General features: G+C 37.1%; 1 protein-coding gene across 3 annotated transcripts in view; it reads right to left on the bottom strand.

Moving 5' to 3' along the window:
• Nucleotides 1-14,618, bottom strand: part of LOC112056645 (zinc finger protein rotund-like) — a 213,620-nt gene that overhangs the window by 112,084 nt on the left and 86,918 nt on the right. The window lies entirely within an intron of this gene.

Here is a 14,618-nt window from a genome sequence, read left to right on the forward strand (position 1 = left end):
AGAGGGGTTAGGCCAATAGTCCACCACGCTGGCCCAATGCGGATTGGCAGACTTCACACACGCAGAGAATTAAGAAATTCTCTGGTATGCAGGTTTCCTCACGATATTTTCCTATAACGCTTGAGACACGTGATATTCAATTTCTTAAAATGCACACAACTGAAAAGTTGGAGGTGCATGCTCCTGATCGAATTCGAACCTACGCCCTCCAGAATCGAAGGCAGAGGTCATATCCACTGGGCTATCACGGCTCCCAAAATAAAGGTTCTACTTTCTTCACAAATAAAGAAAAGTTAGACAGAGATCAAAGTGATCTATAAGGGTTCCGTTTTTTCGTTAAAGATACAGAACTCTTAAAACAGATTTTCACGTATGATAGTTTTGTAAATAAACAAATTAACTAAATATAACAACATGAATAATATAGATAGATGAAACAGAAACTGAGATGATTCACCTTAACTACAAGGCGTCTAACAAAAACGTCTACCCCTAAATTACCCCTCGGCTAAGACGATAAATAACTGAGCGATAACGGGTTACCCTCCCCCCTCCAGTGCGGTCAGTTTGTCATGGTGACTTCTAAACGAGTGGTCAGATAAATCATCGAAACTTGACTGTTTTTATCACAACTTCAACTTGGATCTGGGTGACTATTTGTTATGATTATTAAAATATGAAAGCCGTGATAGCCCAGTGGATATCACCTCTGCCTTCGATTCCGGAGGGCGTAGGTTGAATCCGCACCGGGGCATGCACCTCTGACTTTTCAGTTGTGTGCATTTAAGAAATTAAATAACACGTGTCTCAAACGGTGAAGGAAAACATCGTGAGGAAACCTGCACCCCAGAGAATTTTCTTAATTCTCTGCGTGTCGATCAGCATTGGGCCAGCGTGGTGGACTATTGGCCTAATGTCGTTTTTCTGTTTTCAGGTGAGTTAATGTGTTCATAAATATTGCGTATTAGTCTCATCGTTGTAATAATACTAAGGAATAATTAATTCTGTTTTCAGAGCAACACATAGTTTCATTTCTCTATTATAATACTATCGTCTTATATACATTCCGGCCAGCAGAACATAGAGACTCCTCTTTTTTGGAAATTAACACAAATTAAATAAAAACGTTGCTGTCATAATCGAATATGTTTACAAGAATACGGAAAAAAAACATCCATAAAATATGAAATCTTTGATTCAGAAATAAACCTCTAGAGGGAGAAAAATAAGTGATGCTTCACAAACAAATACTTTAACCATATATCTGGTCTAGATTTTCGGTATTAGAACAAAGACTCGAGTACCTCATACCTACTCGTCGAGATGCGAGTAAACAAATTGTCGATTCACCTACATAGGATATCTAATCCATTTAATTTAACGCGTCGACTAAGTTCAGTCGAGAGAGCAAAAAGCACTTGCTGTAATGGTCACTTCAGTTCTGTGTACTGAGGGTGGAATATATAGGGTTGATACAACCCCTAGTCAAGATTGTTTATTGTTGTAGACTTTAAATGCCTCGTTGCTTGTCTATAGGCTATAGGCACGAGGTCCTGGGTTGGGCTATGAGATACTAAATTTTTCTTTCTTCTAAGAAAATTTTCAGTTACAATTCGCAGCTCTTAATTGAGAAGTTGGTGCACAATGCCATGTCTTGAAGAGCACGCTAAGCTCAGTCACAGTTTTTATTATAAGCATCTGATGGAGGTCGTTAATAATTTCAACATATAAACCAAAATTAAATTATGACATAATCTTGACCTTCCAAAAGTGCTTGTAAACTAAGCCTAATTGAAATAAATGAATTTTGACTTTTATAATGAGGGAGGTTTGGCTCTTATAATGATACTATACATATTATGTACCCATTTCCTCATCATGGCCTTCCACTAAGACGTTATTGTTGTCTATTTTGTATTAAGGTAAATAAACAATTGACAAATTTTAATTTAATGTATCTAATATGATGCACTGATCTACTGTATGGACTTTGAAAAACAAAAGAAACAATTTATTTGTTATTCAGTCGAGGGGGTAAAATCATCTCTATACCAACCTAAAACTAAAATAAAGATATTACGTCGGAGGATAGTCCGAAAGTAATATTTCACCCACCCGAGGTACAATAGTAATTAAGTTCGTCCACACGCCCAATGGAGCGTCACTAACGGATGTCCGTATGTAAATTACTAATGGTATAAAATGATACTGATAAAGTAATTAAGGGAATAAAATCAAAATCAAAAATCATTTATTTCAAGTAAGCTCAGTTAACAAGCACTTTTGACACGTCAGTTGACTATTTGTAAAGATTCTACCACCGGTTCGGAAGGCAGGTTCTGCTGAGAAGAAACCGGCAATAAACTCAACAGTTGCTCTTTTTAAAAAAATCATCATCGTCGTCATCAACCCATATTCGGCTCACTGCTGAGCTCGAGTCTCCTCTCAGAATGAGAGGGGTTAGGCCAATAGTCCACCACGCTGGCCCAATGCGGATTGGCAGACTTCACACACGCAGAGAATTAAGAAAATTCTCCGGTGTGCAGGTTTCCTCACGATGTTTTTCCTTCACCGTTTGCGACGCGTGACATTTAATTTCTTAAATTGCACACGACTGAAAAATTGGTGGTGCATGTCCCAGACCGGATTCGAACCCACACCCGCACATGAGGTAGAGGTCATATCCACAACCTCACTTGGACATAATAAAGGAGATTCAATTAAATTCTCATATTCTTAACCTACGTCACAGTGCTAAGACAAACAAACGATAAATCACAAACTATTCGGTCCCAAGCACCGATGGGTTATTCGTTACAAATTAATTTCAAGATAACGCCCCGAACGGGACGTGAAATTTAATTTAAACGATCACATCCGCAGTTTAGGGTTAAATTCCGTGTAGTTCATTACTTTAAAATGTTGGTCCAATCGGCGATGTTGGTCATAATCATAAAGGGTTATATAAAAATAGGTAGCAAATAAAATAATCATCTTGTAATGGAGTATACATATAAAAACAGAACAATGTTTTATGATTAAAAACTTTTAGTTGGTATCGTAGGTTTCTTATTCATTATCATTATCATCATTCTCAACTCATATTCGGCTCACTGCTGAGCTCGAGTCTCCTTTCAGAATGAGAGGGGTTAGGCCAAGAGTCCACCACAATGGCCCAATGCGGATTGGCAGACACACACGCCGCGAATTATGAAAATTCTCTGGCACGCATGTTTCCTCACTATGTTTTTTCTTTCACCTTTTGAGACACGTGATATTTAATTGTTAAAAATGCACACAACTGAAAAGTTGGAGGTGCATGCCGCGGACCGGATTCGAATTTGAACCCTCACCCTCCGAAATCGGAGGCAGAGTTTCTGTAGCTTATTAACACTTTTTGTATCATTTATTTATATGTTACGAGCCCACTTTTGACTATGAAATATTTGGATTTGTCTTTCTTCGATAATTTTTCTGTAGAAACCAGAATTGTAACTGGAGGCAGCTGTCTCGAAGCAGAATACATTTTTTCATGTATATGTATACATACTAATGGCAAAGGATGAAATTTAGATGAAGGTAAGCCGTCTCGAGGAAAAGGAAATACGTTATATAGTGTAATACAAACTCCGATTTCTCATTATATCTAGATACAGTACAACAATGAATATGCATGGATTTTTAAAGGTAACCTGGCGGGAATCGGCTTGCATGCACTCTTCGCCGCTGGTACCTACGTGCCTATCCATCAATTGTTTCTCTGAAATTAGATTATAAAAGATACTATACTTATACTCATAGGTATCTAAAAAATATAAAGTACAACTCAGACGAAGTCGCAAGAGTCGGCCAGTGTAACACAATAACCATAAAATGTAGAGTAATCGCATAAAAGTTTAAACTTCACCGAAATAACCCTAAAACGTCTATGTGGGTCGGAAAAACACCGCTATTTGTTACCGCGCGACGCAGTTTGCGTCAAAACTCGCTATTAACTGCGATAGATGGCGCTGCTCTAAGGAATCCGCCAAGGATACGTTGACGCAAGTTATTTTTCCGTTTTTACGACATGTTGTGAAAGTACTTTTGCTGAATATAAAGAATGCCATCGACGTTGTAGTACGGTGTAAAACTTTTGTATTCTCTTTGTGATTTCATGTAGTACCTACCTAATCAAAGAGGTCAATCAATCAATCAATCAATCAATCAATTTATTTCTTTGCAGATACATGCATTATATATACAGGTGGTCGGTAGATGTAGATAGTAAATGTATCTTGCCAATTAGGCATGCAAATTATATATTAAGTATTTAATGATTCAAATGACAATTTCACCATTTAAAAATTTTAAATGGTGAAATTAATTATTAATTAATAAATTAATTAACATCTTTACAATTAAAATATTTATGAAAATAACAATAATATCAACCTAAATACTTATTTACACTGTAGAATGCCTGTTGAGTTAGGTATTTATATAAATTATTTTTAAAGCAATTTATATTCTTTTCTTTCCTAATTTCTTTTGGTAACTTATTATAAATTCTTACTGCCGCAATGAATATTTTGGTATTATTATGGTACAGAGTAGTTTTATGTTGTTCGCATCTAAATTTATAATTGTCGCGTTTATTTTCATAAGGTATAAATAATATTTGTTATTAACTATAACCGTGACTACTTCATAAATATATAATGATGGTACCGTTATAGATTATGGAACGGTTGCATCGTTATCAACCCATATTCGGCTCACTGCTGAGCTCGAATCTCCTCTTAAAATGAGAGGGGTTAGGCCAATAGTCCACCACGCTGCCCCAATGCGGATTGGCAGACTTCACACACGCAGAGAATTAGGAAAATTTTCTGGTATGCAGGTTTTGTGCTTTGTGTTTGTATTTTTTAGATTGTAATTACGTAAATACTGTAATAATCACTAGTGGACCAATTAAATAAACAAATCACATATTCACACAAACACACACATCACACACACAATCACATTGGTCAAAACTAAAGGTGTCATTATTGAAACACGTCCGAGTTAGAATAACAGCTTAGATGCACCGAACTCAGGACTTTTAATCTCCGCTCACCGGGTCACAGAGGTCCTTCAAACCTCTTTATACTAACGTGTGTTCTCCGAGGACATCACAGAGGGTCGGAGTGACAAAGAACACTCATTTGCAACTGTCTCTAGCAGCGACCACACCCACATCTGTCTTCCTGCTTGGAGGAATATTTTTAATTTTTTTTTTCTCACATTTGTCATAGAATTATGACACGTGAAAATTATACGCTATCTTTGAATACTTAATTTTTCTGTTACTATAGTCATTATGTCGGAAAATTCGGCGTAGAAATGAAAATGAACCGAGAAAGCTGAATTTTCTTTATATTTAACCCCACTTTATACGTTTAAAAAACGTCTACGCCTCGAACCGGATTCAAACCCACACCCTTCGGAATCTAAAGCAGAGGTCATATCCGCTAGAACCTTAACGTTACTAAACTAGTAACGTTAAGGTTACTATTTTTTTTCATAATTTTTAACTACCATTATTTTACATCTTCACTTACTACCAAAGTAAAATAACTTTTAAACTTGTTCTCGTTTAAAAAAAATACATACCTATAACATAACGCTATAAAACATGCGATGCTAAAAAACAACAAAAAAAACTACAACACAGACAACAGCTACAATGGCTACAACGTCGACAACAACCACAATGTCTACGACGCTGACAACAGGAGGTTATTCTGTAACGATGTTAACCTCAACAGTCATGTGAGTCTCGAATATATCTCATCTAACTCTGTCTAACTACATACTAGAAACAGAGAGAGATACGCGAATTCAAAATTCATGCTGTCGAATTATAAAAACCATCTTTACAGAATAACTATCTTAATTTTACATCTTCACTAAAATAACTAGTTTTTGTTTAAAAAATACATAGCTGTGATGTTTCGCTAGAAAAACATGCGATGTTAAAAAAACGACTACAAAAAAAAACTACAACGCAGCGACTACACGGCTGCGACGTCGACAACAACTACATTGTCTATGACGCCGACAACAGCTACAACGCCTACGATTCTCACCTCGTAGCCTTGCTTGATGGTCATCGCGCCCCGTGGCCGAGACCACGCGGCGTAATCCAGACCATCTTTCTGTTGGCAATGCTGTAGGACAAAATATATTATATTTAGAATTAATAATAATTAAAATAATAAACAAGTTAGCCCTTGACTACAATCTCACCTGATGGTAAGTGATGATGGAATCTAAGATGGAAGCGGATTATGTTGTTAGGAGGAGGATGAAAATCCACACTCCTTTCGGTTTCTACACGACATCGTACCGGACCGCTAAATCGCTTGGCGGTACGTCTTTGTCGGTAGGGTGGTAACTAGCCACGGCCGAAGCCTCCCACCAGCTAGACCTGGACCAATTAAGAAAACCTTAATCGGCCCAGCCGGGGATCGAACCCAGGACCTCTGTCATTAAATCCACCGCGCATACCACTGCGCCACGGAGGCCGTCAAATTAAAAAACGCGAGTCAATTTTTCAATATAGGTTTTGACTATATATGTATGTACAAGTTAGTGCGGTTTTTGGTTGGTCGACTACATAAAACCGGGAAATGAACCAGGAGCTTTTGGTCGAGTAGTTGAATCAGTAACTGCTCCATGTGCCATTCTAATACATTTACATTGCGCCAAAGAGATCTGCGGTTATTACAGCGCTTCTTAGAAACGCATAATATAGAAGAATCACACAATAGCAATAATTCTCTATTATTAAAGATTTCTAATGCCTCATACTTTATAGTGTAAGAGATGGAGACTTTTGAGGCAGTATGTTTTTACACATTGCAACCATGACGACGTTATTTCGACATAGTGTCTCCTTTTCTAGGACTCTACTATCAGATCCATCGCCATAGTATGAACCACGAATTGGAAAACCTAGTGAAAGACGAAACAATAGTGCGACATTGTCAAGCTCAACGTCTTCAGTGGCTAGGGCACGTAGAGAGGATGCCAAATACTAGAGAGCCTAAAGTGATGACAAAATGGAGACAGAACACAGGTAAAAATATTAAAAGGACCTAAAGATGGCTAGATTGTGTTAAAGAGAACCTGCAAAAAATAGAAAAATTATCTGCGTGAGATTAATGCAAGGAATAGAAATGAATGGAGAAAAGTGGTAGAGGAGGCCAGACCCACAAAAGGGTTGTAGCGCCGAAGGAATTAAGTAAGTAACTGTCAGATCTAAAAGCTGTTTTTTTTTGACAAAAATCTGACAATAATTAACAATTTAACATTAACTTCTAATCAAATTTGGTATAATCAACATGATTGTATCCATACATCAATCGCATTATTCATACTAACCGAAGCTTCGCTGTTTTATCTGCATAGTTCTCGTTGAGAATACGGGGATTAAATATAGCGTGACTTTTTAGTGGTAAAAGCATTTTCAAATCCGGTTCAGAAGATCGAGAGATTAACCCCACAACACTAGAAACTTAACCTTTTTAAAATATTACTTTTCTATCTAACGAGTATGGAGATTTATGTTATCAAAGCAGAGATGATTTATGTCATGAATATTTTTGTAATAAGGACAGTTCAATGAATATTTTTTAAATATGATATATCCAAGTGGCTCGTAATGATACCACACAGCTCCGAAAAATTATTATTATTATTTTATTCTTTACAAGTTAGCCCTTGACTACAATCTCACCTGATGGCAAGTGATGATGCAATCTAAAATGGAAGCAGGCTAACTTCTTAGGTGGAGGATGAAAATCTACACTTCAAACGGTTTCTACACGGCATCGTACTGGAACGCTAAATCTCTTGGCGGTACGTCTTTGCCGGTAGGGTGGTAACTAGCCACGGGCGAAGCCTCCCACCAGCCAAAATCTTTTGCAATACGTTGCTATGTAGAAACACATGAGGGTATATAGAATACAAACGTGTAAGGTATGTCTTTTAAATTTACCTGCTCTCAGACTCCAACGTCAGTTAAATTCTGATGGGGTGGCGAACTGATTTGTCTTAGTATAAATAAATATTACTCTTTGATAGAAGACAGTTGTCTTACAGACAAAAAACTTTAGATAATACAGATTTTCTGCTTATACCAGCCAGTGAAGCAAACTTTCACGTCAACTACATCCCATAATTCTTTCACCGACTCTTCGCCTAAACGTTGTACCTAGCATACTTATATGGGAAAAACGATTTTATATCCATGACCCGGCTAACATATAAAATGTTAGTCCTAAACTTATATCGCTCTCTTTCCACACGCGTGTGTGTGAGCGAGTCGGATAATCACGTGTGACGCAGAAGACGTTTGTATGTGGGACGTGAAAACTTCCGAAGGGTGTGGAGTCGGTAAAATATTTTTTTGTAAAACTATTTGTTGGGTTTTTTGTTTCCCATAAAGCAACCCACAGTTGCGAAGTTTTTGATTTATTAATTACTAGCGGAAGCCCGTGACTTCGTCGTCAATTCCAGTTTTTTCAGAAATCCCGCGAGAACCATACATTTTTCCGGGATAAAATCTATTTTCATTTAAAATTTCAGCCAAATCGCTTCAGTAGCCGCAGTGTAAAAGAGAAAAAAACATACACACTTACACACAAACTTTCGCCTTTATAATATTAGTGTGATCTTTGTGCTTTCGTAAGCAGATTAAAAAATGGTGATGATCTCGGTTTTTATCATTTACAGTTGGTACTGATAGATCATATAAAAAAAACCTGACTGAGTTTGTTGCGAGCTCTTTTCGGACCAAGGCGCGTTTGGAACCCTCGTAACATAATTTTAAGCTTTCCAGTTTAATTACCACCATTAAATCATGACATAACTTGACGTTTCAAAAGTGCTTGTAAACTAAGCCTAATTGAAATAAATTAATTTTGACTTCCACTTTGACTTTACAGGTTTAACATTATCCTCTCTTAACACTTATAGGAGTATTTCATTTGAACGAGGCAGAATAATGTTATCAGTATTATGCGATGTTCTTAATAAGTACCGAAGGTTCAACTATTTCAATACGTAGTGTAGTTGCTATAAAATAAATATGCGTCATAACAAATTCTTGAAATTAAAAACTAGACGTCGTCTCCATTACTTCTCTGTTCCCAAGAAAAACCCGCGACACGAGTATTTTTCTTACGTTACCCATGTGTGCGCCGCCTGTGTGTGTACTCGTATGTGGGCGTGTGTGCGTGCGGGTAGTAAAATATTATGCTGTCGGGTCTTGAAATAACATTGTATAGATAATCAATAACAGAGCATTTTTATGTGTTATCCGGAATTCAAGGCGATCTTTTGAGGCAGGTTAAGAGTTGGGGACATCGGTGGCTTGCACTAGGCTTTTGGTCAAGGTAGGAGTTTCAAAGTTCTTACGCGAGGTATAAGAAATCTTTAAGTAATTAATTTTTGCATTTTGTAATCACCATCGGACCTATTTGTATAAGTGCACAACTATAAATACATATGGCTACTTACGAAGCAACTAAATAAATAGTTAGTTTAGGGTACGTTGTTTTGACCTTGCTTTTATTTTTTTCGAGAAATCTCAGTGTACTCCTGGAGTTGAGAAGTTGATGGTTGATTTGATCGTTTCTCAGTCAAACATGATTACTCTTGGATTCTCTTCTCTTGGACTCGCGGTGGATTTATAAAACGGAGGTCCTGGGTTGAATTCCCGGGTGGGCCGATTGAAATTTTCATAATTGGTCTAGGTATGGCTAGTGGGAGGCTTCGGCGGTGGCTAGATACCACTCTACTGGTAACAAAGACGTACCGCCAAGCGATTTAGCGTTCCAGTACAATGTCGTGTAGAAACCAAAAGAATAAAAAACTTGTAAAGAATAAAAAAAAGGCGGTATAGATGGGAACGCGGGTAAAACTGCGGGGCGTCGCCTAGTATTCGTATAAGGCTGTATAGTCTTTATCGTGTAGTATAGGCATCAGAATTGCCATAATACCGCTGGGAGGTTTAGTTGGCCACACTAAATTCTGTTCACACTTGTAACTTTTGCCCTTCGATAAGTGTTGAGGGAATAATGGAACTTCAACTTGTTTATGACAGCTTTGTTTGTTTGTTTGTTTTTATTTTGTACGTGATACAGTGAACTTTGTACCTACATGTTATCAACCCATATTCGGCTCACTGCTAAGCTCGTGTCTCCTCTCAGAATGAGAGGGGTTAGGCCCATAGTCGACCATAGTTAAAATGCACACAACTGAAAAGTTGGAGGTGCATGCCCCGGACCGGATTCGAACCCACACCCTCCGGAATCGGAGGCAAAGGTCATATCCACTGGGCTATCACGACTCTACCTACCCAAATATGGTATGGTAATATATTAAATATCACGTGTTTCAAACGGTGAAGGAAAAACATCGTGAGGAAACCTGCATATCAGAGGATTGTCTTAATTCTCTGCGTGTGTGAAGTCTGCCAATCCGTTTTGGGCTAGCATGGTGGATTATTCGCCTAAGCCCTCTCAATCTGAGAGGAGACTCGGGCTAAGTATTGAGCCGAATATGGGTTGATAATTAATAAATGGTATGGTATACGCACGACTCCTATTTAATTGTAATTATTTTTACACAAAAAAGTCGCGTTTAAAAGTACTTTTTGACAACCTCTGTGGGTGTGTGTGTGTACGTATTACATAATAATATTACATGTATTAGAATATACATTTCGAAATAGAATAGTCATATAATAATAGAGTACCTACTATAAAAAAATGTAAATTTCACCGAAAAGAATAAATCTATGTATAATTAATTATTACAATAACACCCTCTCACCACAGGGGTGTCTTTGTAATAATTATATGTATTTTCATATAAATTATGTAATGGCAATGTAAACATAAAGATAAAATGAAATAAATACATAAGAATCTAATACAGAACCCAATACAGAACATTTTGAAGTCGGTCTAAAATAAGTGTCGACAAAAAGCTCTTACAGACAGATATGAACATAAAAAATGTCATTGGCCAATAAATAACATGCCAATACAATATTATGACGTCAAAATAATGCTTTGATCATAAGGAGCCGTATTATTGAGGAAATAAATCCTTTGCTCCTTGAATGATATTTGTGAAGGGGTGACTGAGCGGGTTAGAGAGGTGTTTGTAGCCAATCGGAAATGTCTTGATACTTATAATTGAAACAACTAAAAATAATATATTTATAGAAGCGTTACTTTGCAGAAAGTTAATTGTGAATAGAATAATTGATTTATTTTGCTATTCTCCGAGAATAGCCAACTAGTTTTGACGGACTCCGTGGTGCAGTGGTATGCGCGGTGGATTTACGAGATAGAGGTCCTGGGTTCGATCCCCGGCTGGGCCGATTGAGGTTTTCTTAATTGGTCCAGGTCTGACTGGTGGGAGGCTTCCGCCGTGGCTAGTTACCACCCTACCGGCAAAGACGTACCGCCAAGCGATTAAGCGTTCCGGTACGATGCCGTGTAGAAAACAAAAGGGGTATGGATTCTCATCCTACTCCTAACAAGTTAGCCCGCTACCGTCTTAGATTACATCATCACTTACTATCAGGTGAGATTGTGGTCAAGGGCTAACTTGTAAAAAATAAAAAAAAAAATTCAAACGACAACGTCTCCCTGTATCTGTATCTGTAATCCTCTACGATTATGTCAAATAGTACAGTTTAGTACTTAACAATTAGACTTTTAATAATAATTTCTATAGAACTTAACAGTGAGTCTCGAATTAGTCTTAATTTGTCGCGAGATATTCGAAGTTAAGGTCCATACGAGTTTCTTGTTATCATCTATACTAATATTATAAAGCTGAAGAATTTGTTTGTTTGTTTCTTTGAACGCGCTAATCTCAAGAACTACTGGTCCCATTTAAAAAAATATTTCAGTGTTAGACAGCCTATTTATCGAATAAGGCTATAAGTACATTATAATATTATGCCTCGGGTGCAGAAGCAGTAGAAAATAATTCTAAACTTGGAATAGATGAAATAAACTTCAACAGAAATATTTGAAATAGACTTCTATAGAGAAATGACTTTTACGTCACGACATTAAACTTTTTTTTTTATTCTTTACAAGTTAGCCCTTGACTGCAATATCACCTGATGGTGCAGTCTAAGATGGAAACGGGCTAACTTGTGAGGAGGAGGATAAAAATCCACACCCCTTTCGGTTTCTACACGGCATCGTACCGGAACGCTAAATCGCTTGGCGGTACGTCTTTGCCGGTAGGGTGGTAACTAGCCACGGCCGAAGCCTCCAACCAAATTTATATTAATCATCAAAGCTTCGAGTAAAAGCATGTACAAAATAAAATATTGTAAATAAACAAGTGTCTCAGAAAAATCTTTTTCAACAAAAATCTTTATTATAAACCTGCATAATATTTTATTTGTGCTGAAAAGAAAAATCTAACGATACAGTATCGTAGTCTACAATATACTAAACGATCATAACTATTCAATCCCAGTACAAATGGCTAAACCGATTCGATTCTCATACATTGTAGACAAACCGCTAATTTTTTTTTAAACTCTGTCACCGTTTTTTGATGGCCCTTTGTTAGAAGATTCACTAGCTAATCCGGCGGCTTTGTCTGTGTTCTTTTAGTGAGATTATGCTACTCTCTTCAACAGTCAATAGCTAAACCTATTGTAAACAGCCAGTGGAGTGAACAGAGCTTTAAACTAGAGTATGCGCTGTACTTACAAATTGTACAAAATGGAAAACACCTTATAGAGTCGTCAGAATAAGCAGTTTACTTGTGCATCTATGAAGTGCGCGCCACTGATTAAACAGTGTATAATCTTAGGCCAAGAGTCGTGGTAGCCCAGTGGATATGACCTCTGCCTCCGATTCCGGGGGGTGTGGGTTCGAATCCGCACCGGGGCTCCTCCAACTTTTTTTCAGTTGTGTGCATTTCAAGAAATTAAATATCACGTGTCTCAAACGGTGAAAGAAAAACATCGTGAGGAAATCGGCATACCAGAGAATTTTCTTAATTCTCTATGTGTGTGAAGTCTGCCAATCCGCATTGGGCCAGCGTGGTGGACTATTGGCCTAACCCCTCTCATTCTGAGAGGATACTCGAGCTTAGCTGTGAGCCGAATATGGGTTGATAATGATTATGATGATGAACTTTAGGCCACATAATATTAACATTTACCATCAGGTGAACGATCCGAAACAATAGCATTCTTATCTACGAGTAATATTATATATTATAAAGAGGTTATGTGATGTTGTAGGGGGTAATCTCTGGATCTACTAAACCGATCTTGAAAATCCTTTTTCCACTAGAAAGCCACATTACTTGTGAGTATCAAAAGAGTATATTATTCCCGTATTCTCACGGAAACGGGTACATGCGTATGAAACCGCTGGGATAGTAAAAAACAAACAAAATGAGTTTTTTCCAACTTTATCACACAAAAATCGGACCGCATTTCCTATCCATTTTCATTGATCCATTTTATTTACCAGTCTCATACAAGATAGCACCGCGAGTGACGTTGATGGATATATACGTGTCGCAGATTATAGTGACAGGGCGTTAGATCGTACCGGATAGCTGTGGTTGAATTCTCAGTTCAACTTCTACGAATATATGATACGTTTTATTTGAAACTAGCCACTCTAGGGTATCGCCCGTGTCGTCGCCGTATCGTTCCTGTGAGAATTTGGGGATAAAATATAGCCTACTAACGCAGTAGTAGTAGCCTGAAAAGTAATGTGTTAATCCAGAATAAAATCTATTTCCGTTTCAAATTTCAGCTAAATCGCTTCTGTAGCTGTAGCGCCAAGGAGGAACAAACGTATACACACTTACACACAAAGTGTTGCTTCTAAAAACTTAGTGCAATGACACTCACAAATAACGTGGCTTTCTAGAGGTAAAAGATTTTTCAAAATTGATTCATTATATTCAGAGATTACCCACCACGAAGGACTTGTCCCAATTTCGTATGGAGACTGGGCCTTTATTCTATTTCTTTCTTTATTTTCTTTTTATTCCATAAAATATAGGGCTCAAAACCCAAAATACAAAAATTTTTAAAACCATTTTTTTCAATTAATTAAATAAAATTTATTTTTCTCAATAGCTCACAACATTAATTAAGAATCTTTATCATGGCAACATGCTTGTAACTCACACCATGACAGATTGTCAGTGATTTTCGCGTAGTAGCGTTTGTTTAGTACGTTTTTAAAGCAATTTAAGGATTTTTTTGATTAATTCTTCTCTGTCTACGATTTAAAGTTTCTTTTTAACTTGTGCCTTATTAACATTTGACAATATTAGATGACATTGACAGCTTACACCGGATATGAATTCAATTCCAGGTGTTTTTATCGGCTGCTTTGGACACTTTTACTATATTGTCTATGTTTAATTTGTAGACAAGGGAGCGGAACAAAAAAAATATTCATCTAACTACTGCGGGTTCCAAAAATTCTAGTAAATATTTTCTCACCAGCAATTTGTATCTTCTATCCGTAAAAAATACTATCGACCTGCTTATAAATTATAAATAATAAAGGCCC

This window comes from Bicyclus anynana, chromosome 25 (genome assembly GCF_947172395.1).
Source record: "Bicyclus anynana chromosome 25, ilBicAnyn1.1, whole genome shotgun sequence".
Classification (NCBI taxonomy): Eukaryota; Metazoa; Arthropoda; class Insecta; order Lepidoptera; family Nymphalidae; genus Bicyclus; species Bicyclus anynana.